Consider the following 26,265-nt stretch of genomic DNA (forward strand, 5'->3'; position numbering starts at 1 on the left):
GCTCCTCTCCGCTCCGCTCTCCTGGGGCACGGCTGCCTCCAAGGGACGTGCGGAGGCGGCGGCAGCAGCTCCCGGCGGTGTTTTTGGGGAGGCGGCTCTCAGCCCTGCCCGCCGCGGGGCTCGGAGCGCGATGCGGCGGCCGCCCTGCCCTGCCCGCCGGCGGCGCGGAGCCGCGGGGCCGCGGGCAGCGGCGTAGGGACGGGCCGGGCAGCGGGCGGGCGGAATGGGGGAGCCCGGCGGATCGCGGATGAGCCCCGGGCCCGCGGGCACCCCGGCGGGTACCGCCTGACGGAGCGGAGCGGAGGTGAGCGGGGACGGGCCGGCAGCGGGCGGGGGAAAGGGGCCGAGAGCCCCGCGGTAGCTCTCGGAACTTGGAGCCCCGAGCCCTGGGGCGTCAGGAGCGGGTGGTCGGGGCCGCTCCGTGCCCGCATCCCCCGGGGCCACCGGCACCCGCCTGCCCCGGCGCGGAGCGCGGCTCCCGCTGAAGTTGCCGGCGGTGGGGCCGGGAGGGATGCGGGACCGGGAAGGATGCGGGACTGGACGGGATGCGGGACTGGACGGGATGCAGAACTGGGGGCGATGCGAGATCGGGAGGGATGCGGGACCAGGAGGGATGCGAGACCGGTCCGGAGGGATGCGGGACTGGACTGGATGCGTGGCCGCGCTCCCCCACGGGAGCTACCGACTCGCATCCCGAGGGACGGTGCTGGATTTTGGCTGCCCTTGCCCTAAATGACAGCACGCAGTCTGCACCCTCTCGGAGCAGGTTAAATGCCGGTTTAAATTGTTATTTATTCGGGCAGCTCTTGGCCTGGCTGTGAGTCGTCTGGGTGACCCACGTGCCCCCAGCATGGGAAAGGTGACAGTGATACCGGAGGGGTGTTCTCTGCTGTGGTGCTTGCAGGAGAAAAATGCCTTTTTTTTTTTATTTAATCGACCCCTCTTTGAACTACCAGGCATCTCGCAGTTCATAGTGCATCAAATTCCGCAGGGGAAAGAAAAAAAAAGAAAAAAAAAAAAAAAAAAAGCTGATTTTCAGGACTCTTCATAAGTTCATTTGTTTACTATGGAGCCGTGACTTCAGTGGTCTCTTTGGTATAAAAACATTCTGCTTGTGTGATATTTTTGGTGGCATTGACAACAGATTTGTTAGTCATGGTTATGAATATGGTAATGTGCGAGTCTCCCATTAAATTCTCCATGCTCTAAGGTAACATGGTTGAACAGGCGCGTACCAAGCCTTGCACTCTCGAGCGGCATCGCTTTGAATTCCCAGTCTGTCTCATCACTTCTTCTTAACTTTTCCACCGTATCTTGCACGATAAATGTTCGATCCTTCTGCCGGTCAGATGTAAACCCCAAGTTTCGGGGCCGGTGCCTCTCGGTGCAAGCGAGCTTACGTAATGCAGTGCCCTGTGCGGAATGCGAGAGGTGATCAAGGAACAAAGCACACCCCGAGCAGGAAAGGACCCACCGGGATTAAAGCTGGAAGGAGAGCTTTTTTGGGAAGGGGATTGTCTTTGTGGTCACGGCGTCTCTGTGTGTGTGTGCCTGTCCCCACGGCAGAGCTGAGCAGGTTTTTCTGCTCGGAGGACATCCTGCCTGCTCCTGGGCAAGGCTCTCAGTCTTCCTCGGTCTTGATTGCCTTCTCCTTAATGATGGCACATCCTGTGTCACTGCTTCCCAGGGCTCCGTGAAGCTGCTCAGAAGCCCTTGAGAACACTTTTCAGCCAGGCAGGTACTGTGTAAATGCAAATTGCTGTATTGCTGCTTTTAAAAAATGCTTTTCGGAAGTTAAAGAGCTATCTTTAGGCGGTTGTGGCCAAATGCCTGTTCAGGGAGCTCCAAAGCAGACTAAAGGAATTGGGATTTTAACTAATACTCCCTCGTAAGGAAATCTAGTGTCTCTAGTTTCTCGAGAAAAGGCAGAAAAGCACCCCCCACTTGGGTGTTATAGGATGTGTCACTCTTGTTCTGGCCATGAGCACTCGCTCTCAGTTTCCCTGCTGGTAACTCGTCAGTAATTACCAGCTGAAGAAATGCTTCATCCCCAGAGCCTTTCATGGATGAAGACATGAAGGCGCTTCCCTCGACCACGACACCCCTGGCTCGCTGTGAGCCCCCTGCTCTCTGTGGTGGGGCTTTGCTCTTCCACCTGGCTGTACTTTTATTCTCAGCAACAGCAGGGATCAATACGCTGTCAGCTAGGTGTAAGCCTTCCTAGGCAAGAACTGTACCTCAGACACTGCTGCGGATTACATTTCTGGAATTAAAAGTAAAGAAAGAGGTCGAGGTGCTGGTTTTGGTTTAGTTTTGTTTTTTTCTTGTAAGGAGGTGAGGAGAAACTGGGTGGAAAAGGACTTGAGCTTGAGACTAACCTCTGATCAGTCTTAATATAGCTTGCAAGTGCATAGAATATTAACAGAATCCCTTATTTTTATTACTGGGCTTCTGAAAGAATGATTTCTATTTTAATGTGCATCGCTTTCACTGTAGTGTATTGAAATCTCATTGGTTTTGTAATATGTTTTTTAAAAGGTGTTGTTACTTTTCATAACCTCTTTCTGCTTTAGTAGAATCTCTGAATAGCTCCTAGAATTGCATAAAAGGTAATGCAAAACTCAGAATTCTTTGATCAGCTTGTTTTCTGTAAAGATTTATTTCAGGCAGCCTTAAAAAAATCTTTAGAATGTCAATTCTGAGGTCTTTTCATGTTGTGGATTTAATAGACAAGGTACTGTCAGCTGAGCTATGAGTCTTGCTGAGAATATGATTACGTTGTTTTTTGAGAGATGTAGTTCTTGAAAACATACCTTGGAGAAGAAAATTCACAATAGCTATGCGCAAATAGTTTGGGTTTTTTTCCTGCAACAGATGGAAGAGCAGTCAAGGGTGGCTAAAATTAGTTTGAAACAGAATAGATTATTCCTACTAGTACAGTAGTATAATTTGCACTAAATGAGCCAAATCCTACTAATTGTTACACTGTAACTAGTGTAAATACAGAGTAATTTATTTGCCCGGATTCTCTCCTTCTTTATGAAGAAATGCGGAACACAGGGGCTTATGAGGCTGTTGGATTTTGACACGCTTGCAAAAGTCAGTTTCTCGCTGAAACCCAGTGGCAGAATATGGCCCCCCACTCTCATCCTGACAACAGCATAATATTCACTCCCTGAGACTCCAGTTCCAAATTTGCTGTAATGTGATTGTGGGTAGAGGGTTGCTGAATGACTCAGATGAATGTAGCTCAGAGTAAACAAACATGTAAATCATTTCTGGCTAGAGACAGAGAAAGGAAAACATGAGAAGAGCAGAAAAAGAGCCAACCTGCAGGATGAGACATTTATAAAGTCATGTTTAGCAAGGATCACCGAGTTCGGCACGGGGCACAACCATCAAAAACTGGGGTCTGGATTTGCCACGGGCTTTTATCTCTGGAATCGAGAGGCACCTGGATGGGGTGAGTGCCCAAGTGCAGGTATTGCACCCCAGCAGAGTTACCGAGACACACAAAGCAGTCACATGGAGAGAGAGGTTTTCCAGGGCAGAGGTTCCTCTGTTCTGACTCAGGGCTGAGTTCAGGCGGAGAGAGAGCCTCTTTGTTTATTTCTTACTTTTTATACATTTGTGGGTCTGGCCAAAGATTGGCTTTTTTTTGGGGTTTCCACCCCTCAGCCTCAGTGGCCAGGCTAGTTGTCAGTTACAATTGTTTTCAGGTTAGAAATATGCAAACAAAGGACAGAGAATGAAAAACAAAGGATTTGTTTATGTTACATATGTGGAAAAAAGGTAGAACTGCTTCTAATATTGTACAGTAACTAAAAGATCTGACTCCATTTTTATGAAAATTCAAAAGGCTTTAAAAAACTCAGAAAAACCAGGGTAACACAGCAGAGTTCTGCAGCTGCTTGGGCTGACAGCCTGGTACAAAAGTGGGCAGGTTCATCTCAGCACCTGCATTTGGCACATTTCAGAGGCTGGGAGCTGGAACCCGGTGTGCTGCCTGTCCCAGAGAGACATCATCCAGCCAGGGATGGATGTTAGTCTCTACAATGTCCCATTTGGGGGGGAAAAATAATAGCACAAGCTAGCAAATGATGCCTGAAAGTTTCTGAAGCTGAAATCCTGGGAGCAATGTGGAATTGGTACGAATAACTGCAGAAAGGTCCAGACCCAGTGTGTGGTTCAGATCGAGAAGTACCAGAGCAGGTCAGTGGCTTTTAGACAGCTCTGGGTTTCTTAGCTAGACAAGCACTAAATCAGAGCAAGGCAAAGGCTGCTCTCCGTTGATTTTCCTGCCAAGGGAGATGGCCAGTAAGCACAAATCACTGCAACACAGCACCTTGCCAGCCAGCTCCTCGTGGATGCCCAGGCCCAGAGCAGTGAGAACTCAGGGGAGGATGGAGCTGTGCCTGTGTGAGGGAGCTGCAGTGGCTCGAAGGCTGGGGCAGAGCTGTTATTCCTTTCAGCTCTCTGAGCGATTCCGCTTCAGTGTGTTTTCAGGGTAAGTTGGGTTAAGTTCCCTCTTGGGGAAGCAAGGAATGTGCTGGCATCCAGAGTTGAAATGAGGAGAGCTGGGGCTGCTCCCCTCACGCTGCTGCATGAGGATCAGTTCCCTGCAGCTCTGCCTCCCTGCTGGATAACCTTCCTCGTGTTCTGGCCGCTTCTATCATCACGGGAAAGAGGCTGCTGCCTTGTTGTGTGGAGCTCTCCAACGTAAAAAGTTGTGCCCCTCCTGAGATGTCTTGCCTTGGAAAGCAGTGAGCGGTCCCTGGTTGGAGCGTGGCTGTAGGCATGGCATCCCTGCAGTGTTTTCTGTGAGGTGATGGCTGGCAAGGGGAGCAACCAGAGACACAAGGAGTAATTCTCTCTGTGTCTGAGTAGCAGTGAGACTTGGGCCCTCATTTCCTCAGTTTTTTATTTTCTTTAGAGCACATCAGATTTTACATGGTGTTGGTCACGGTGGCCATGACAGGAGACTTGACTTGGGCAGCAGGATGGTCTCTGCTCATGGGAATGATGGGTGTTAGCTCATTAGACACATATTATTATTTATTCTCAGCTCAGCCTCTGGATTCAAGCCAGGAAAGCTGCTTTGTCCTTATTCCCTTCTCCATTCTCTCCCTCTCTCTCCCTCTTCACGTGCAGTGAACATGTTCCAGTGAGAACTGAAGCAATTTCCTGGCCCCTCTCACGTGTCCTGCATCCTTTTTTTCATCTTTAGAGAGAAATCTGATTCACTGTTTGGGCAAGACTGGCTTAAACACCTGAATAGAGTCAGATAGATTCCCTATCATGTCTGCTAATTAAATTGTAATGCTCATTACCACAGGATTCTGTGGAGGGCAAAAGCATAAGCAGGTCGAAAAACACGAGGCAAGTTCACAAGGCACGGAGAGAGGACAGGGAAGATGAAGGTCTGGGTGTAACCTCTGGCTCCCTGGAATTGCCAGATGCAGGGAGAGTGCAGAAGGGCACCAAGGCTGCTGCCCAAGACCAGAGATGACATCCTGGGATAGAAGGAGCATGGATTGAATCCACTCCTGTGTTCTCCCAGCTCTGACATGCACAGCTTGCTAAAACAGAGATTCACTTTCTGCTCAGTAAAATAGGGAGGGAAGGATAGAGCTTATGGAATAGTGTTTATTGGGCATTTTGGTTGCAGAATGATAACCAGGGTAGAGATTTCAGCCTGCTCTCACAGGTATTAATGGATTAACACAGGAAGCTGCAAGAATTTCATTGTGTGAAGCCTTGCTGACAAAAGCGGTGAGAGGATGAAGCCATTTGGGGCTCAGGGCTCTGGCTGGGACAACAAGATGAAATAATTCCTCTCTCTCCTTCAGTCTTTGTGTCCTGCTCATTCTGGTTTGTGCTGCGTTACGAAATGGAGGTGCTGATCTCTCCCTTGGCCTGGAGCTGCAGTTAATGGAAAACTCTGTATTATGTGCATTGGGGTATTCAAAAGTTTCCAGGTGGAAAGACCTCCAGGTTTATAAAATTGTCCTAATGCCCTAAAATTGTTCATAATAGGAATGAGAGGAATGGGGGTTGCTAGGATGTCAGTGCCTTGTGGCCCATTTCTGCTGAGAGGCCGGGTTGGAAGCAGGAATGTGGTCAGTGCCTGGATGGCCAGGGGGCTGTCCCCTGGGAAGGCTGATTCAAAGAGAGGTGTCTGCTGCAAGAGAGAGATTTTCTAACTGAAAAAAAAGAGGTTATGTGGACAAAGGAAGCAAAGATGTGATCTATGGAAGAGGGCAGGAGAGCACAGAGAATGTTTGAACAAAAAGATGCAAAGTCCCTGCAGGGGCTATAGTGAAAATCCTTTCCCCAGATCTTTCTGTCCTGCGTAATACCATCAGGGGATCCTCATCTGGGAAGAGCAGCCTGAGCCTCTGAAGAATCTTAAAACTTTGCTTCTGCTGCAATATCTCACTTATTCAGCAAGAAAACAAAGATTAACTTTCCTCTCAGGAGGGTCCCTGAGGGCCATACTGGAGCTGAAGGGGACAGGGCTGCCCAGACACAGCCCTGAGCTCCAGCAGCCTCCTGCTCCCTGGGCAGGGAGAGCAGCTCCTCGGAGGCCCTGGCTGATCCCCCGTGGCCAGCTGGATGCACAAGAGAGGTGCCACATCCCTGTTCCACACAGACCCTGAGTCCCTCCCCTGCGCCATGGATTTAAGGGGCACGAGCTGAACCCACACCAGAGCAGGGAGATGCTCTGTAGCTGGGAAAAGGGCCCCAGGCTTCTCGGATTTGAAGCCTAAACCGAGGTCTAAACTTCTGCCTTAAAATGCACATCTTTGTTGAAGCTCGGAGCTCTGTGTTTGTGCGGTGTTAGGGCAGATGTTCCCACATTTGTGTTTCTGTGGATGTTGGGCTGGGGCCAGGTTTGGATCCCAGCTCTCCTGACCTCTCCCCCAGCCGCAGGGTGCCCGGGAGCTCGGTGCTGGGATCGCCCTGGCGCTGGGAGAGGTTTGTTGTGGTCCTGCAAAGCCGCGCCTGCGCGCACCCGGAGCGTCTCCACTTCCACTTTATCTCCTGCAGCTTTCCCTGCACCCTGGCTGTAACCTAATCAAACAGGCTGAGCAGCTGGTGAGTGGGAGCCTTGCCTGTCAAAGACAGGAGTATGAATATCAGCAGTCAACAAGCCATCACTTCAGCTACAGGCACGGAGTGGAATCGGGGAGGGGTGGGCACCCCTCCCAAAAATAAACCCATTGCTGGCCACAGGAGCCACATGAACCCCTGGCTGACTGAAATAGTTTGGGAAAAGAAAAGGATGAAGAGTGGCTTGGCTGGAAAAGAAATGCAGGACGGCTGCAATGGCTGAAAGGAAGAGGTGTTTTAGAGGTGTTTTACGTACAAGGATTTCTGGACCATCTCCAGTCAAAAATGGTTCGTCTGCACTGGCCACACGCCTATGGAGTGGGTCAGGGAACACAGAGATGAGCAGATCTTTCTGGGTTGTCCTCTGATTTTGCCAAAGATTGGAATGTACCCATGAATGGAACAAAACTCAAAATAGGCGGTTTCGTCCTACTAAAATCTTACCGATTCCTGGTATGCGACTCCAGTCTTCAGGCATAACAGTCAGCAAGCTCCCAAAGTTTTTAATTATTTAGGCCAAGAGGGGCAGCTAGAGAATATCTGAGAGCCTGGCAGTTAAATCCCTCAGCAGAAAGCTGGGCAAAGGCAAGGAAAGGCTGGGATTCAGGCCACCAACTTTGGTCTTTCTGTAGGAAATAAAGATCAGATTTGTCAGAGTTCTTATCTCTGCCTGGTCCCTGCTCAGGGACGTTTCCAGTCCAAGGCTGAGGTAAATTCTCAGAATTTCCAGTTCTTGCCAGGGGTGAAGGTAATTGTGGTAATTAAATCAGTCTCTTCTCTCTCACCAGTCCTGGGGCTGGCTGTGGGTCGAATTGTTGGTGAAAACTGAAGGGCCTTTCTGTGAGCACAGGAGCAGCAGTGGGAAATGAAAAAATTCCCACTGACTTTAGCAAGATTTAGATCTGGGCATGGAGAACTATGTTTTATTTCAGATGTTCTCACTGTCCTCTGAAGAGCTTATCTTCATTCTTTCTTAGGGCACGCTGTGTGATAGCACCAAGATTCAGGGTGAAGCATTTGGGGTGTAACGAAAGAGTGATGTTGTTGCCATGACCTTCCTCTACATTTTGGGATCAATCTTTCTCTCCTACAAAAACCAGCTGGAAACAAGGCTTCCCCTCCTGTGTCAGTGTCCTGTGCAGAGCAGAGCAGACCAGTTCAGGGCTGTTCTGTGAGTTTGCTTTTTTAGCCATTTTTTGCTGCTTCTGCACACAGAGCTTCCCCTCGGTGACCAGAGGTGTGTGTGGAGCGGGGACCTCTGACTTGTGCCAGTGACCTCTTCCTTCTGTCCCTCCCAGAATGGGGGCTGAGTCAGCCCAGAAGTTTGGGCAGGAGTTGAGGCTCAGCCCCCAGAAGCAGGGAGTTACAGATGGGGGTAAAAGCCGTGTGTTGTTCTGCGCTGTGACAGGCTGAGCTGAAGGGGACCAAGAAGGTGCTCAGAGTCACAGAGGGGTGATTCCTGCAGTCCTGCTGCAGAGCCCCTCTCAGGGTCCTTTAATCTGGTTATTCTGCTTGGTTGAAGCCCTTGATCTGCCAAACTTGGAGCGCTGAGGCTGTGAGAGGATCCTGTGCCTGATTGTTCCAACGTTTAAATGGGATATGCCCACAAACACCTGTCCAATCTCTGCTGTCAGGTTATTCACAGCAACAGCACTGTTACACGGGGTGTTACCCTGGTTTTTCTGAGCCTTTTGATTTTCTTAAATGGAGTCAGATCTTTTTAGTTATTGTACAATATTAAGAGCAGTTTTCTACCTTTTCCCACAGATGTAGCATAAACAAATCCTTTGTTTTTCATTCTCTGTCCTTTGTTTGCATATTTCTAACCTGAAAACAATTGTAACTGACAACTGGCCTGGCCACTGAGGCTGAGGGGTGGAAGCCCCAAAAATCCAATCTTCTGCTAGACCCACAAATGTATAAAAAGTAAGAAATAAACAAAGGGGCTCTCTTCTCTCCGCTCTCTCAGCTGGGAGCTGGATCAGAAGAACCTCTGCGAAAATCTCTTGTCTGCGTGTGATTGCTTTGTGTGTCTCGGTGACACACGGGGTTTTTTTTTCCTTGCTAATGGCCATCTCAGACCAGGTTCTACAGATGCCTCTGATGTTCCTGGATGTTTGGCCAAACACGCTTTTGCCAGCTCGTAGGTTGGTCTCTCATTTTCCGTGATGCCTGTAGGAGATTTTGGGCAGCCCCAGGATGTGGTTCTGTTTGACCCAGACACTGATGCTTGAGCCTGAGAGCCTTTTCAAATGCCCTCTGGTCATGCTGGCAAGGTGAGAGCTGTTAAACACACGAAGGGTGGCTTTTCCTCCCTTCCCAAGGGACCGCCAGGCTTGGGTGGGAACAGCTGGGGCACGCAGAGAGTGCATCCACACAGCACTGAGTCCTGGTCCAGAGCACGTTCCTGTGCTTAAATATCGAAGCATTATGAAGAGAACGCAGAGCTCAAAAAAAAAGAAATCAAATTAGGCTTTCAGTTCTTGTTCACTTCCGGAAAATCTGAAGGATGTTAATGGCATTATTACTGTGCCCGTGCTGCAGCTTAAATCAGCTTTATGGATTGAGCCTCTTAGCATGGAGTTAGGATAGATTAGCAGCATTTTCCACCCATTCCACAGGCAAGGAAAGAGACACGCAGCAGCACACCCGTGATCAGGCAAGATTGAGAAGCCCCAGCCAGGTTTCTTCCTTCCTTGAGGCTGTGCCACACAGAGCTGTCACTGAGTTCAGTTTATTAGCTCAGAAGCAAATGAACAGCGTGCTGCTGAAAACGTGGATACATGAGGGGCACCGTCCTGCTGTGTGGATTTTGTGATGCATGGATTCCCATCTTATTCATCTTTGAAAATCTCAGCACACAGAATATGCCTTTGTGAGTACTAAATGGGGAATCGAGTCATAAAGAACTGAGGCTTCAGAAATGAAGAGTGAGGAGCATGGGCAGTTCTTCAGTGGAAGTGAAGTCTTTTTATAAAAAGATCATTTATCAGCATCGTGGGTAACTGATGCTGCTCAAAAGTACTGGTTTGTTTCCAAATGAACCAACACACAAGTAGACCTGCTCCTGCTTCATTTAAATTCTTTTTTTTATCTCGGTTTGGAACCAGAGGCCCAATCTAATGTTTTTCATCCAACATTCTTGTTTAATCCATGTGGATCAATTATCATGGTCAAGAGCTGTTGCTAAAGTGAACGTCCTGCACCTGAAAAATGAACTCTGCAAACGGCCTCCTCAGATGCAGGATTTTCCTGTCCCAGATGGATCTCCTCAGTGCAGTGGAGGTGCTGGAGACACGAGGGGTGTTCAAATACCAGAATTTTCAGTTGGGGCATTTCTGGTTTTGTAGCTGTTTGGAGCATGACTGCACTTTGCATGAGCGCTTGAATCCCTGAGAACTGATGGATGCTACAAAGTTCCTGGTGCTCCTGGTGGAACCCAGTCATCTGCTGGCATTAGACCAGCCAGGATGTGTTTGGGGCACTGCTGACACTGCCTTTCACGTCTGGGGAGACCTTTTGGGGCAGAAAAACACAGCTTTAGTTCAAAGGAAATATTAAAACCCAGCAGCATGTGGTTGTGGCAAGAGTGAATCCTGTTTGTGTTTGTTACAGCCCAGGAACGTTCCACGACCATTTTCCCTCTCCAGGGGGGGAAGAAATGGAAAAATTCCCACTGACTTTAGCAAGATTTAGATCTGGGCATGAAGAACAACGTTTCATTTGAGATGTTCTCTCTGTCCTCTGAAGAGGTTATTTTCATTCTTTCTTAGGGCATGGCTGTGTGATAGCACCAAAATTCAGAGTGAAGCATCCCTCCAGCATCTTCACTGTCAAAGCAGTCTTTGCAGAGCCCCCTCAATGTTTCCTGCTGCCCCACACCCTGTTTCTGCACAGAGGTGTGTAAGGCACCAGGAGTGGCCCTGTTTTGGTCCACATTTGTGCTGCACTGGGTTCTAAAACTCCCCCTAAAGCAGCACCAGTGATGCATGGATAGAGACATGCTCCTCATTGTTCTCTTTTCCTATTTTTTGGGGTGCTGAGGAGGGGGGATAGAGCACAAAAAGTGAGAGTGACGACAGGCTTAACTCAAAGCTCAGCAGGCTTTGGGGCTGAGAAGTGAAGCAGCTCAGTAGCAGCATGTGAGAGACCCACACTGGAGGGACATGGAATGGGCAGCAGCGCTCCGAGGTGCTTTGATGTGCTCCCAAAAGCTTTGCAACACCTTTCCTGCTGAGCTGGAGGAGAGTTTTAGCTTGGAGGGTCTAGTCAATGGCAGCACAAGTGCAACAAAGCAAGAAGGAGTCCAGGATGGTGAATTCTTTTCAGTTTTAGCCGTGCAGTTAGGAGTTCTGTCACTGGGGTCGGCAAGACAAGTGGATCTGCCTAAGCAGAGTGAAATTCAGAGTGCACAAAATGCATGTGAAACAATTTGGCTCTGTTCTGGCTGAAGCAAAGCGAAGGAAGAGCATAGTAAATTAATAACTAACATTAGAAAAGAAAACACAAATGGAAGTTAAAAGAATGGGTTGGTCTAAGTGCTCATGTGCTCCAGGATGACATATAAATATATACAGATTTAATTAGGAGAGGGTTATTTGAAATCTCAAAGCCAACTATCAGCCTCTCACTTTCTCACAATGTTTTGTTACAGCCTACTATTAAAAAAAAAAAAAAAAAGGCAGTTAATTAAAACAGATTTATTCATCCAATCATGCAGGTGTTACAATGAGACAGTGTTTCCAGAACATGGGTATTTTTGTTCAATTTAATGGAAAGTAATAATATCGTGTAGGAGGTGTCTCTAACAGGCAATATTCATCCCTCCTTCCTGGGGTGGGTTCAGTGCCTCTGCCCTGAGCCCAGCAGGCTGCAAACACTCCCCGGGATGTTGTCCTGCATCCCACGTGTGAGGAGGGAGGATTTTCCCTGTCATTTTCTTGGTTGCAGGGCTGCAGTTGCCGCTGTTGCTTGCCCAGGGTTCGCTCTCAGGATCTGCAGCCCGATGTTAATGCAACCCCTGGAGTGGAGTCACCTTGAGCTGGCATTTATCAGCTTATGCAAGTGCAGAGCTGCTGCTGCAGCGCAACGGAGATGGCACTGGTGCTCGGAGCCAGCCCCAGGGCCAGGGCCAGCTTTGGGAGCTGCGTGGCTCCGTGGTCAGCGCTGCGTCCAACGCTGCACAGAGCAGAGGGCACAACCTGGGTTTCCCCCAGGGAGGGCTGGGGGGTGTGCCTGTGTGCCTGTGTGCCTGTGTGTCTGTGTGTCTGTGTGTCTGTGTGTCTGTGTGTCTCTGTGTGTCTGTATGTGTCTGTGTCTGTGTGTCTGTGTGTGTCTGTGTGTCTGTCTGTCTGTGTGTCTGTGTGTGTGTGTCTGTCTGTGTGTGTGTGTCTGTCTGTCTGTCTGTGTGTCTGTGTGTGTGTGTCTGTCTGTGTGTGTCTGTGTCTGTGTGTGTGTGTGTCTGTGTCTGTCTGTCTGTCTGTGTGTCTGTGTCTGTCTGTCTGTGTCTGTATGTCTGTGTGTGTGTGTCTGTCTGTCTGTCTATGTGTGTCTATGTCTGTGTGTCTGTGTGTGTCTGTCTGTGTGTCTGTGTGTGTGTGTGTGTCTGTCTGTCTATGTGTGTCTATGTCTGTGTGTCTGTGTGTGTCTGTGTGTCTGTTTGTGTTTGTGTGTGTCTGTGTGCGTCTGTGTGTGTGTGTGTGTGTGTCTGTCTGTCTGTGTGTCTGTGTCTGTGTGTCTGTCTATGTGTCTGTGTGTGTGTGTCTGTCTGTCTGTCTATGTGTGTCTATGTCTGTGTGTCTGTGTGTGTCTGTGTGTCTGTGTGTCTCTGTGTCTATCTGTCTGTGTGTCTGTGTGTGTCTGTGTGCGTCTGTGTGTGTGTGTGTGTGTGTGTCTGTCTGTCTGTGTGTCTGTGTGTCTGTGTCTGTCTGTCTGTCTATGTGTGTCTATGTCTGTGTGTCTGTGTGTGTCTGTGTGTCTGTGTGTCTCTGTGTCTATCTGTCTGTGTGTCTGTCTGCCTGTTTAAGTGCTGTCACCTTTTCCAGGCTTTAAGGAGGGTGCTCTCGAGTAATGCTGAACACTTTGTGGCAGTTTTGCCCTCACTCTCGTGGCATTATCTGGCGCAGTGCTGGCGTGTGTTTGTGAGCAGATCCCGCTGTGGCACCTTTGGCACAAGCGCAGCATCCCCGGAGCTGTCGCTGCCCCTCGTTTCATTTCATAGAAAGCTGAAGTCCAGAAAGAAATGTGGGAAACATACAGATAGCATTTGATTGATTTTCCCACCTGAAATGTTAGCCAAGTGATATTTGTTGTCAGTCACAGTGTGACAGTCCAGACCGCCCTGCTCAGGGTTTGCAGGGCCCCTCGGGAGCTCTCCTGAAATACAGGGGAATTCTTGGAGGAGCCCAGCTTCCTTCACCCAGCCCCCTCACTCCTGCAGCTCCCCTGGAAGCTGATCCATGGTTTCTTGGCTAAGACAGCACAGGTTTGGGACTGGCAGGATGATTTGCTGAGCAGCTTTTTTTTTTTTTGGTTTCAGAGGGCATCTCACAAGTGGGGCACTGTTTGCTTCACCTGACCCAGCACATTCAGAGTGAGTTTGAGTGCCTGCTGTCATCAAAAGCACCATGGAAAACTCAAAGTACAGATAAAGGGAAACTGGCTAGTAACCCTCATATTGAAGAACAAACAAACAAACCCACCAAAACCTGTTTTGAGGCACAGAACATACCCTCAGCAAAACAGTTTGATTTTGCTAAGGAAAATAAATCATCCACCTCTGAGCGAGGGTGGACTGTTCTGAGACACCTCAGGGATGAAATAAAACCCAGAGTACCGGGAGGAAAAATAAAGACTTGAGGCAGAGAAGCATCTGCAACTTGGACTCCCTCCAAATTGCCCACTGTGGATAAATGGCCCTGGGAGCCTCCAGACCTGGCCTTGGGGATGAAATTCCCTCCAGACCTGGCCTTGGGGATGGGACAAGGACGGCAGTGCCATCCTCCCATGGCAGGAGCTGGAGACAGGCAGGACTGAGGGGACAAATCCTGCAGTGACAGCGCAGCGTGGGATGCACAGCACTTCCCAGGGCCGGGCAGGTCAGCAGCAAGCAGCACCTTTAATTTTTTTAATTTTTTAACTTTTTTAAGGCAGAGCTTGGAGCAAAGCAGGGGAGAGGGAAGAGCTCTAGTCACCGTGATCATATGGGTAGAGGCCACATGGCTTCTAGCCCTCCTCCTCCTCCTCCTCCTCCTCCTCCTCCTCGTCATGGAAATCCAGTGGGGGAAAAAAAACCCCAAACTGGTCCATTAAAGTAACAATTGACTAACAAACACAAAATGCTTGGATTCCTCCACGGGGGACCCTTGCTAAGCTGACATGGAAAGAGTTAATTGCAGGCGACTCTGAGGATGTCTTTTAGGAGAAATTCCTCAGTGCACAAGGGTTGAACTGAGACGTTTAAGAGCTGCACCAGTTCTCTCTCCAGCTGGAACACCCCCTCTTGTGAGGAGAAGGGCTGACAAAAGATGAGCTCCTTGCCCTGGGATCTGTGGGATGAGCAGTGGCAGCAGCACCCCTGGCTCACCGTGGGGAGAAAGAAAGGACTTGTGCTCACACAGACAGAGCCAGAGAGGTGAACAGCTGACTTAGCACTGCCTAAAATCCTGCAGTCCTGCAGAGCCGTGTTTGTGCCTGCCAGAGGTAAAATCCACTCCACCGCGTTTTGATCAGAAACCAGTAAAGGTGGAGCTGAGCTCTGGGAGGAAGGAGTCAGAGCTGGGCCAAAGGTGGGTGAGGAAAGCAAATAGAAAAATTGGCCTGATGAGTTTAAGACAGGATTGAAAAGAGTTCGTCACTGGCAGCGAGGTCTTGCTAAGAAAACAAAATGCAAGGGCTCCTCAGAGTGCTGGAGAGGACAGGAAAGGTGGTGCTGAATCTGGCTCCCCACTGGAGAGCTGTGCTGGCAAAGGTAATTAAAGAGCAGGGGATGGAAATCTCAGAGAAACAGGCTGAAGAAGCTGAGGAAATTCAGACAGGCTGCAAGTACTGCAACGCTAAACAAAAAACCAGGTCCCTGGTGGCACCTCAAAGCACAGGAGCCAGGGAATATAACCTCAGTGCACTGAGAAGAATTCAGCCTTAGTTCCTCAGAGTAAAACATTAGCACTGGTTTGGTTTTTTTCATGCATATAGAGGTAATTACCTACTAAATACAAACCCATTCCTTCAGTAAAGTTACAGAAAGAGACCTGAAAAACTAGGTTTTTGAGGAAATGGTGAACCTGAATGCTTTTGGTGAATCCAAATTAAGTCCTGTATGTAATTAAGCTAGCAGGGATGCAGGGTAATCCTAAAGAGTCAAAGAATTCATTTTAGATTTGTGACAGAAGCAAGATCAGACTCAGTATTTTAATCAATCACGCAGTCTGTCTAGGAACAGCTCAGAATTCCAGGAAAGTCCCAGTTTTCCCTCGTGGTGATCCATGTAACATGTCTTCCACGGATATTATTTCTGCAGTAATTTTTGCTGTTCTTCTATGAAAACTAGATTGCGGGTAATAGAATTTAATGGCCAACGTTCAAGAATGCTAACAGCTAATTACATGAACAAGGAAATGTGTAAAACCAACCGTAGAGCTTGAAATGATGGAGCTGTACGTGGTCATTTTGCCAATGCCCATTGAAAGAGTGAGGGGGAAAAAATCCCCAGGTCTGCATTTAATATCTCCGCCAGCTGCTCCTTATACAAGCTGGGTTTAGCCCTTTGTATCTGCTTTTTAATCAGACACTCCATCTGATTTTCTGTATCTGGAAAGAGGAGTGCTGACATCGAAGAAGAGAGCTGTGCAGTGAAATGCATTGAGAACAGGAGGAAGCAAAAAATGAATTCCAGGGACGGAATGGGTTCCTGTCACAGCAGCCAAGAGCAGGTTGTGCTTGCTCGCAGGCACCAGTGGTGCCACACAGCCTAAACCCAGACGAGAGCAGCAAACAGAAGTGCAGGCAGGAAAAGCTGCTTGCCCAGAAAGGCAGAGGAACAATCCCCAGTTTGCCGGGTCGCTGGGATGGGGCCGTGGGATGGATCAAATGGATCTCAGCTGCTGCTCAGAGTCCCACTGAGAGTCCTGAGTACTTTTCAACCCCAGAGAAGCTCTCAGGCGCCTCAGGGATGTCACCCAAGTTCATTTTGCCACACGTGATGGGGTGTGCTCCCTAACAGACCCCGTTCTGTGCAGGGGGGTGCGAAGGGCCCGGGGTTCACATCACTGGCATCAGAAACCAAAGTCAGGGCAGAGCTGGGCTCTAATCTCATTTCCTGCACATTAATTCTGCTTGTTTTGCCATGGGCCTAATGATCTGTGAGGAGCTGGGCTGATGTGGTTCTGGCTGCTTTCCCCAGCCCTCCTGGGAGCTGTGCAGGAGCGCAGAAAGCCTCAGGTGGCCGTGCAGGGGCATCTCAGCCTGGCACCCCTCCTCAGTCAGTGCCCAGAGCTGCAGACAGCCCTGGGAAGGGAGGATGACCATTTGAACACACTGCTCACAGTAGGACACGGCTCAGGGTCCAGTGGGGTCAGCCTGAGCCAGCAAAAGCTGAAAAAGTGACACATGCCAGGTGAAGCCACGTCCAAGTGATGTCTGACATTCCCTCCAGCAGAGTTCCTTGAAGCCTCTGCCTGTTTCCTGTGTTTCAGTGAGCCCCTGCATCACAGCTCACTTCTTGCACAAGTTTTATTTATGCAGCTCCTTTTAGGTGGGGCAAAACAGGTGGGGGTGTCTTCAAACAGCGCCCAGGCGCGGAAGTAAAAACGGTAATGAGGATGCTAAAAGGGGAAATAATGCAAACTGGTGACTTTCCATCTCCTCTCCTGTGTAAGGATTGGAATTGTCACTGGCACTGCTCGTGGCCCAGGATTAAACCCCTCACTGAGATGGATGGGACTGATCAAACCTCTGTAAGCCCTTTGTTCCTTTCCAGGCTCTCTGCTAACTCCTGTAGCTGTCTAAGCATCAGATGCCTGAATTTTCAGACATCAGATACCTGAATTTTCTAAGCCACAGAGGATGGAAGCTTTGAGGTGAAGAAGCAAGAGGAAACCAAAAGAAAACAAGGATTTGAAGGAACAGTGCTTGTCAGAAGAGACCAGCAGTGCATCATCACTGCACATCTGCTGCTCCAGTGCCTTGTTGGAGGGAAAACACCAGCAGGGAGGTCTCACTCTACACTGCAGTCTTCCACATGGGGGTTCAGCTGTCAGTCAGTGGTTAAAGTGTAGAACGGAGGTTCTTTACTGCCCTGGATATTCTCTCAAAAGTTCAAGTGTCACCTGCTTTGCTTTCCTTAGAAAATGAGGGTGATGGTGCTCACTGTGTCTCAGGGCTCCCTGACCAGGTGTGTCAGCAGGTGGGGATTTGCAGGAGGAGGGCCCTTCGAAAGTAGTGCCTGTCTGGTGATATCCACTGCTTTTTGCATTTCTGTCTGTAGCCACAGCATATTTTCTCAGCTGATTTGAAGCTCAGCGTGGCAGTAACAGAGGTGTCTTGCAGCAGAGCAGCTTCAGGAGGCCCTGGCTGTTAAGCAGGCCTGTGCAGAATTGCATTTCTCCTCTGCCAAAAGTGGTGTTAAATTGGTGGCTGCTTTATTGGATTGAGTCAGAGGGATCCTCTGTGGCTCCATGGGAACAAGGGGGGATGATGATATCTAGCTGGAATGATTTAATGGACTCACTAAACTGCCTTCGTGGAGAGCACCAGTGATGCCTCTGCACTGTGCTGGCTGAGTGATAACACCCTTTGAGCTTTATAAATAGCAGAGCAGGCAATCCCTGAAGTGTGTGGGCTTGAGTCAGTGCACAAAATGCCACTGTGGCCCTGACCTGCTACCGGAGCAGAGCACAGACACATCCCTCGCTGCGAGGATCACCATGGGGTTTTTTTCCAGGCAGGAAAAAGGAGGTGCAGTGGCCTGCAGAGGAGATCTGGCATCCCCAAATAAAGCAGCTCCCAGAAAATGGTCATGGCCCCAAGCCTGAGAGAGCCCCGGGGTGGGATTTTAGGGGTGTCTGTGCAGGGCCAGGGGTTGGACTGGTTGATCCTCGTGGATCCCTTCCAGCTCAGGATGTTCTATGACGGTGTTTCTGTGATTCCAGTGCTGCCAAGCCCGTGGGCTCCAAGGCCCGTTTCTCCCCTCTCTGTCCTGCACCTCAAACCTGCAAACTTTGTCATAAAGTTAGGAGATTTTTAAACCCAGAGAATTTGGGACACTTTCTGTCTGGTTTCTGCATCAATGAAGTTCACTCCGTGACTCACACTCTTTACTTCACACCCCAGAGGCTAGAAACTTTATATATATATATTTTTTTTTTCTCCCCCAGATGAACACATTCCCATGTAATTATTGAACTCCCAAAGCTGAGGGCTGAAAATAAACCCCAGCAAGTGTGGCTAGACTCCCGGGGAAGTGACAAGCATGGCATGACTGCAATCTCGTCTAGTCGTGCAGGATGTGAGCAGCTAGGGGAGCACACAGCCCTGGGGAAAGCTGCTCTCCTGGGGTGAAACAGCTCCTTGATGCTGCTGAGAGTGATGCTGCTTCCACGGCCCGCTCCTTGGTGGGGTTTATCCTCAAGCTCAGATTGAGGCTCCTTTCGGAGTCGCTTTAGAGCCACTTTGCAGACAGCGCAGCGCCGCTCCCTTGGCGGAGATCAGCATCTTGTGAGCCATCTGTCCTGCGAGAAACAACGCCGCCTTGTCGGGCCGATGGTGAGAACAATATCCTACACCGTGTAACCCGCGATGCAGCGGCTCCGCAGCGGCCTTCAGGAGAGGCTGGCAGCACAAAAAGCGCAGCTTTTTATCAGGAGAGCGCGGCTAAGGAAGGAACCCAGAGCAGCAGGGGCGTTCTGCAGGTAGTTTGGGGAAATGAAGCCATTAGCCGGCTTCCCTCTTTGCGGGTTCAGCGCTCACCCGTCCCTTTTTACCCGCAGTAAATCACAGTTCTGGTGCGGGGCTGCCGCGGTCTGAGCTGTGGTTCAGGAGGAAGCCAGGAAAGCGGGAACCAGGTGTGCAAACAACGCTCAGGGAGAGCAAAGGAGGCTTTGGTGAAGTTGTGCAAACAACGCTCAGGGAGAGCAAAGGAGGCTTTGGTGAAGTTGTGCAAACAACGTTCAGGGAGAGCAAAGGAGGCTTTGGTGAAGTTGTGCAAACAACGTTCAGGGAGAGCAAAGGAGGCTTTGGTGAAGTTGTGCAAACAACACTCAGGGAGAGCAAAGGAGGCTTTGGTGAAGTTGTGGGCGCACGAGGAGCAGAGCTCAGCCCCTGCCTTGCACACACCGTCTCCTGCCTCGTTCCTTTGCCAGAAGTGTGACTCTCCTGCCTGGCAGAGGGACACAGGAGGGGACAGAGCTCCATGGCACACCTGGAACCCCCAGCAGGTCCCAGACACTGCTTGTGAGGATGGCTGGAAGGGAGCAGGGCAAGGAGCATTTGCAGAGCCTTGGAAGGGAGAGATCAGCACCAAGAGAGGAAAAGAAAACTGGTGGGGACATCTGAGGTGATGACCACCTTGGGGGTGATTTTCGTTTATCTGCGAGATCTTCCTCCCAACAGAGGTCAGACAGGAAAGGAGAAAGTGAGGCTGGATCAGAAGAGACCTGAGAGGGAGGAGAAAGGAGAAAGGGAGGACAGGACATCTCCTCGAGAGAAAAAGTAATGCCTTGGACTGGTCTGTGAATCCAACAGTGAAGACAGACCCCGGGGCAAGGTATTTGTTAACTGTTTTCTTTTCAAGGTTTGCAAAACATTAATTTTTTAAGTAGTTTATTCTTCATTAGCATAATTAAGAATACATAAGCCTAAACTCGGTGAAAACAGAATTAACAAATTAGCAGGTGCAGGGATTTGGAAGCAAGAGGTTTGGGAAAACAGAGCTTGCAAATGTCGGCATTAAGCAGAGCAGGGAAGTCGTGCCAAGCCTTATTTATGGATTTGTGCATTTCCTCTGCCTGGGCCCACTCCTGCAGCCAAAGGAATGCAGCTCAATTTAAATATGAACCCCCTGCAGTTATACTGTAGCTGAGCCTGAACCCCAGAGCATATAAAATAAAATCCTCCTGAAGAGAAACTGATGAGCCTCACCTCAGATGTCTCTTGAAAGCTGAGGTGTCTTGAATCAACACTAAACAGGGAAGCAAACTGCAAAATTAAATCTACGAGAAAATGGGAGAAAACTTTAGAATAGTGTCTTGATGAAGGGAAATATAGAAAGAAAAACAGTTGTGACATTAAGGTATACTGCAGGCAAAGGCTTGGGAGGGGAATAAAAAGGCATCCTGTGCCCATGTGAGATGGAAGACCCTTAGGAAGGCCAAGAACTGATTTCCAAGATGATGTCCTGCAGACTTTTCAGTGTGTGACAGGGTAGCCCTGTGGGATATTTAAAATAAGGTTTTTCCCTGGTAATGTGGGACATTTTTAGTTTTTATCATCCCTTTCATGGGACAAAACTACTGCACTCCAGATGGCTCTGGTACTGGGCTTGTCTCAACAGGCACCAGAGAACTGTTACACCTATTAAGCTATTTAATATATATAGAGTAATATATAAAAATATAATAAATATAATCTATCTTAATACACATAATATAATATATATAATATTTAATATATACATATATATTTATATAAAGGTACTTAATATAACTGTGTCTGTATTTATGGGGTATCCTGCCCAGTTAGCACTTGCTGTCGCTAGGATGAAATGAATAACTTCTGTTTTGCTGCCGATTTCCAGCCCATAACAACAGGAGGATGAAGGCTGTCTGCCCTTTTAAAAGGACTTTCGGGTCTGTGGCTCAAAAGATCGGGGCGTTATTAGTGTTGGTAGCCAAAGGGCACAATGTAAGCACGGCAAAGATGAAGGAATAACGTGGTCACTCCTACAAATCTCTGACCCGAATCTCTGACTTTATTGGAATGATCTGGAGGTTGAATAAACAAGTTTTATACTTCAGTTGTTACTCAGGAACCTTTTAGGGCATCAGTGGAAGCAAAAAGCTCGTTCTTTGCACTCCTTCACTTAGAAATATAGCAGTGTTACTCCTCTCCCAAGCTGCTTTATGTCTGTGCAGCATTTTTTGGTGTCTTTTGGATTTGCCTGCTCAGTACTCCTGAGAACAACATTTTTCCACCTAAAATGAGTGTGTTTTCACTGCCTGCAGCCTTTCTGTGGGTCTTCAGAAACTGTCCAGTCTGCAGTTCTAGGCTCTTTCCTGAGCTATCCTAATGAACCAGGATTTGGCTTTGCTCCTTTATTTTATCTGCAGACTGTTCTGTTTATTCTCATTGTCAGGAGGAGCTCGCTCACACGTTCCTTCTGTGAAGATTTCTCTTTTCTGGATGGCATTTCCAGCTGCCCATAAAGCACCCTGCTTTACTGCCCAGCTGAGGCAGTTGTTTTGTCCTGGGGCTGTGAGGGGTGTGATGACCAGAGCTGACCTGTGACCAATCCTGGCTGCCCTGCAATCTGCGATGCTCGGTCTCCACCCTTCTAAAACCCATCCAGAGAGACCTTTGGCTTGTGGGAATGTTTCCCTTTCTCAGCTCTACAACCATCTGGGTGGCTCAGATTTGGGGGTGAGGTGTGCCTGAACTAGGCAGGGTCCAAGGTGATGAGGAAGCTGCAGGGAAAGGGGACTGCGAGCTGTTTTGTCTGCAGCTGCTGAAGGAGATGTAATGTCCCCACACCAAGCTGCGCCGTATTTAAATCAGTCACCTGCTCTTAACTACTTCAGAGACTTGGATTGTTCAGCTTTTTCTTCCTCTGTCTGGAAGCCCTTAAAAAAACAAAAAAACCCAAAAAACAACAACAAAAAAACACCAACTTTTTTTTCTCCCGTGAAGGTTTTAGAGCAGGGAAATGTCTGGAAGTTTGTTCCCTTTCCACAGAGTGCAGGCACACAGTGACTGCCAGGCACCAGCACCCTCATGGGAGCAGGGTGGCTGCTCCTCGCCCACCCAGTGCTCTCTGCTTGGCCCCATTTGTTCAGACAGCTGTGAAATGCCAGTGTGTGCTTGCAGGGGCACAGAGTCCTTGTTTTTGTGCTCTGCAGATGCAATGAATTTTGCTGTTAATCCCTCTGTATTTACTATGGTTTAGAATTTAACTCGGGGAAACAGAATTAATAGGTTTTGCACTTTTCCATACCCAAAAGGTGCTGCAGGTGAACACAGCATTGTCTGAATAAGCCCTGGGAAATATACATTTGAGAATTGAGCGCAGAAATTTACCTCTTCCTTCCAAGAACCTCCAGTCAGGTTTGAATGACAGAACTGGGAATGAACAAACCCAGAATGGAGCCAGAGGCAGAGTTCCTGCAGCACAGTATCCCTGGAGGCTCGGAGCTGGGGCTGCAGGTGATGGATGCTCCCCGTGCTGGGTCTGACTCTGTTTTTACTCAGGTGCCAATGAAAACAGCCCAGCAGAGCTGGCTCAGACATGGGAACTGATAGGCACTGATAAATCCACCCATTGCTGGATGAGGAAAAGCGCCCAAACTGTCGCTGCTGCTAGTTCAGAGCTTGTTTCCATTGCCTTTCCCTCTCCCTGTGCCATCATCTGGACTTTCCCTTCCCACCCAGGTGCTTCACTTGCACTTCCAGCTGGGCTGAGGCAGGTCTGACAGTCCATACAGCTCTCCCCGAGACGATGCTCCCACATTATCTTGCTGAGTGGAGAAATGATGAGCCAGAGCGGGAACAAGCAAAAAAAAAAAAATAATAATAAAAAAATTCTCTTGTTCAGTAGCTGCAGCAGCCAGAGATTACAAGCAGCAGGCACAGCAGCAGTGGACACAGAGCTGGAGATGATAATGATGCCATGCTACATTAGTGCTGCATTAGCAGATAAGACAACAGGGCAGCGTGCTTGACAGTATTTCTCAGTTCAGTTGACATCTCTTTTTTTGTGGGAAATGAATACACAGCCCGTCTCAAACAAGTAGGGGACAGAACAATGACGTCAGACAGACAAAATGAGCTTTCTGTTCTGCCTGCATTTGTAAAGATATGTACCATGAATATATTCCAGGGCTTTATTTATTGGGGTTTTTTTTTTTAATCTCCTCACAATGGTACATTTTTATTTATTACCACCTGCGTGATGGCTGTGTGGAAAGAAGTGGGAGAACTGCAGACTGTAAATACTTCATTATAGTAGTGGCCAAAAGCATGTTCTGCAGCCATTCCATCACTAAAAAGTAATTTTCACCATTTTAGTAGCCCAGACTGATTTCTGTTGAGGTAATACTGAAATATTCCATGGCTGGGTCAGCACTTCCCCCTCCTGCTGTCTCCCAAAGAGGAGTTTTGTGTTTGGCTCCTCACCAGAGGCTTTTGCTGTCATTCTTCCCAAAGCTGTGTCTTGCTTTACAGGTCCTGCACCTCTGCTCCATTCTCCCAGGTGTGGGGATAACTCCTCCGGCTGTGCCGCAGGGAAATCCGGCGTGCAGCTGGTTTTTATTGCAGAGCTGCTCTCCCCACTCCCAGCCCAGCGTGGCTGAGGAGCTCGGATGAAATTTTGGCCTCGTTAACACCCCACCAGTGCCGTGTGAAACTCGCCCTGGGCGAGCGTCCGTCTGCAGCCCATCCCTGGGGTGCATCAAAAGCACGCAGAACCCATCCCTGGACATGCAGGAGGCTTGAGGGAGCCCTAAGCATCTGAGACTTCTGCTCAGGCCTGGCTGTCTGCAGCCGAAATTCTCCATCCATGAATTATGCTCCGCCTGGCAGAGGAGACATAGAGGAGAACATCCCATTGCAAAGGGAGCTTGCTCGCCTTTGAACAGGATGAGCCAGGTGAACCCTCAGTGCTTTGCAAGAGGACACAAAGCTGAAGCCTCCAGCAAGGAGCTTTTACGTATATTTATTTTATATATATGTGTGTGTGTGTGTGTGCATATATAAAGCACACACACAGATATAAAAACACGTATATATGTCCCCATATGCGGTTGGTCGTGAGTCATCGATTGATTATGCAGCGGAAGAGACTTCTTCTACCCAGGAGCTGTCCTTTCCAAATCAAACATAGATATCTTTGATAATTGTCAGCCTCCCCAGGAAGTGAAGATTTGCGCTTGGGACTTGAGTCAAATTGTGACATTTCGCGTTGCCGGCAAAGAATTTTCTTCTGGCGTCTGTAGACTCTGTAATCTGAAGTTTTGAGGTGGTCTTTCTTTACAAACCCTTCTGGGTTAGAAGGTTCTGTGCCATAGCCCAGGGAATTTATGTGTTCTTAACCGGGCCTGGAGTGATGATGAGTGAGAAACGTTTCATAAGGAATTTTCCTCTGCACCTTCTAAGGACGTATCTCCGCCGTGAATCACGGACCACTGCAGCCTTGCATTTTTATCACATACGCTATTAGTGCTCCTCCTTTCTCTCATGTTGGGCAGTGAAAGGGGATTACTCATCCCCAGTTTTATTAGCTGTGGGTTTCTCATTTTTGTGTTGTGCTGCTGCCCTGCAAGTTTGGAACAGCACTTACTCTGGTCAGTGATATATTTTTAATAACTTAAGAGCTGGATATAAACTTTCTGAGATCACGGGGCTTCAGCTAAAAGGAATTTACACAGCCACAGAACCAGAAGGCCACTGCAATTTTAGAATTTTAGAACACATCCGAGGTCATACATTTATTCAGCCGCGGCTCTCTTTGCATTTAAAGGCAGCAGGAAAAATTCCTGCTTCTGGTGGTGAGAGACATCATGAGGAGCAGTGAGACTTCGGGCTGTAATCTGGTTCCCACGTCACTCCGTGGAAAAAGCAATTTTCTGGAACGAGAGGGTATCTTTGCGGAAGGAAGGGAATTGCAGAATGTTACGGAGTCGGTTTTATTTCCTCATGCTGCGCTCAGCCAGGCATTGTTAGTAAATAAGATCTAGAGCACTTAAAAGAAGGATCCAATCACAAATTCAATTGGTCCATTAACTACACGTAATATTATTTACCTAAGTGGCCCTTCTGGGCTATTTCATAGCTCAGGTTTATAACCTTTTTTAAAAAGATCAATAGTCCCGAGCAGGCAGTGTGTGAGCACCATGAAAGCCAGGCCATTTGCGCAGCTACGGGCCGTGATTTCCAGACCTGGAGTCCAGATTAGAACCGCAAAACGAGGAAAACGCTCTCCCTGAAACACTAAAAAGAAGAAACAGCCTTGGCAAGAAGGACGGGGGGAAGCAGTGAAGTGAGGTGTGTTGTAAGGGATCAGTTCTTTGACGGGGTTGATACAACTGGAAAATGCAGGTGGCTTTTCCAGCACACAAACCCTTCTCAGGGTTGGTGAGAGAGAAGGTGGAGCGGCATTTAAAGCCACACACGGAGTTTTGCTGGGACTGTTGGTGTGAGGGAACACCCAGCTGTGCTCTGGCACGTGGGGGCTGCTCTCAGGTGTGACACAGAGTCCCAGCAAGTGTTGGAACCCTGGGCACTGAGGATTCCAGGCTTTCTGTGCCAACAGGCACTGACCCCAAGAAAACGCTGCATCTGACCTGAGGCCGTGGGACAGCTCCCAAAATTGAATTACAGCACTGGGATGGTGGGTGTGGAGTTTGAATAGAAGTATGTGATATCACAGGGTGCAAAACTTAGAGTTTAAGGGTTTAGAATATAGTAAAATATATATAAAGCAGGATGGAGGATTTAGGGTGTAGTCCAGTCCTTTTTTTTCACCTTCTTCTCCATGGGTCTGGGTGGGATTTTGTAATTGGGTAGAAAAATTCACATTGTGGGCCACAGGTGGTTGGTTATTGGGTTAAAAGTAAAAATAATTTAGGTGTCATTTCTTAATTGGACAGTTTATACTTAAAAGGCCTTGCAGAGAAAGAGATAGGGGCCATTTTTTACTTTGTTAGCTTGAAGTGCTGTAGAACTCTCAGCTTGTGAGACTGTGATACAGATAAGAATTAATAAACACCTGAGTCTGAACACAAAATACTGTCTCGAGCATTTAATCCCGACCCTGGCAGAAAAGAAGATAAAAAGCACCAGGAAAGGTAACTCTCTGCTCTTGGTCTCATGTCCAAGATCCGTGTTTGATCTGTCCCTCAGGCTGTCAGATGCTCTCATCAGCTGGCAGCTAAATTCAGAGCCCCAGAG

The 26,265-nt window shown here is 48.7% G+C and overlaps 1 protein-coding gene across 1 annotated transcript in view; it reads left to right on the forward strand.

Annotated features, from left to right (window-relative positions):
* Nucleotides 1-201: 201 nt before the first annotated feature.
* The window catches only part of TRPC5 (transient receptor potential cation channel subfamily C member 5), a 96,401-nt gene continuing 70,337 nt past the window's right edge, over nt 202-26,265 (forward strand). Inside the window, exon 1 of the mRNA XM_040083993.2 lies at nt 202-304. The gene's annotated coding sequence lies outside the window, so the exon portion shown is untranslated. The remainder of the gene's footprint in view (nt 305-26,265) is intronic.

The sequence above is a fragment of the Hirundo rustica genome, chromosome 21 (genome assembly GCF_015227805.2).
Source record: "Hirundo rustica isolate bHirRus1 chromosome 21, bHirRus1.pri.v3, whole genome shotgun sequence".
NCBI classification, from domain to species: Eukaryota; Metazoa; Chordata; class Aves; order Passeriformes; family Hirundinidae; genus Hirundo; species Hirundo rustica.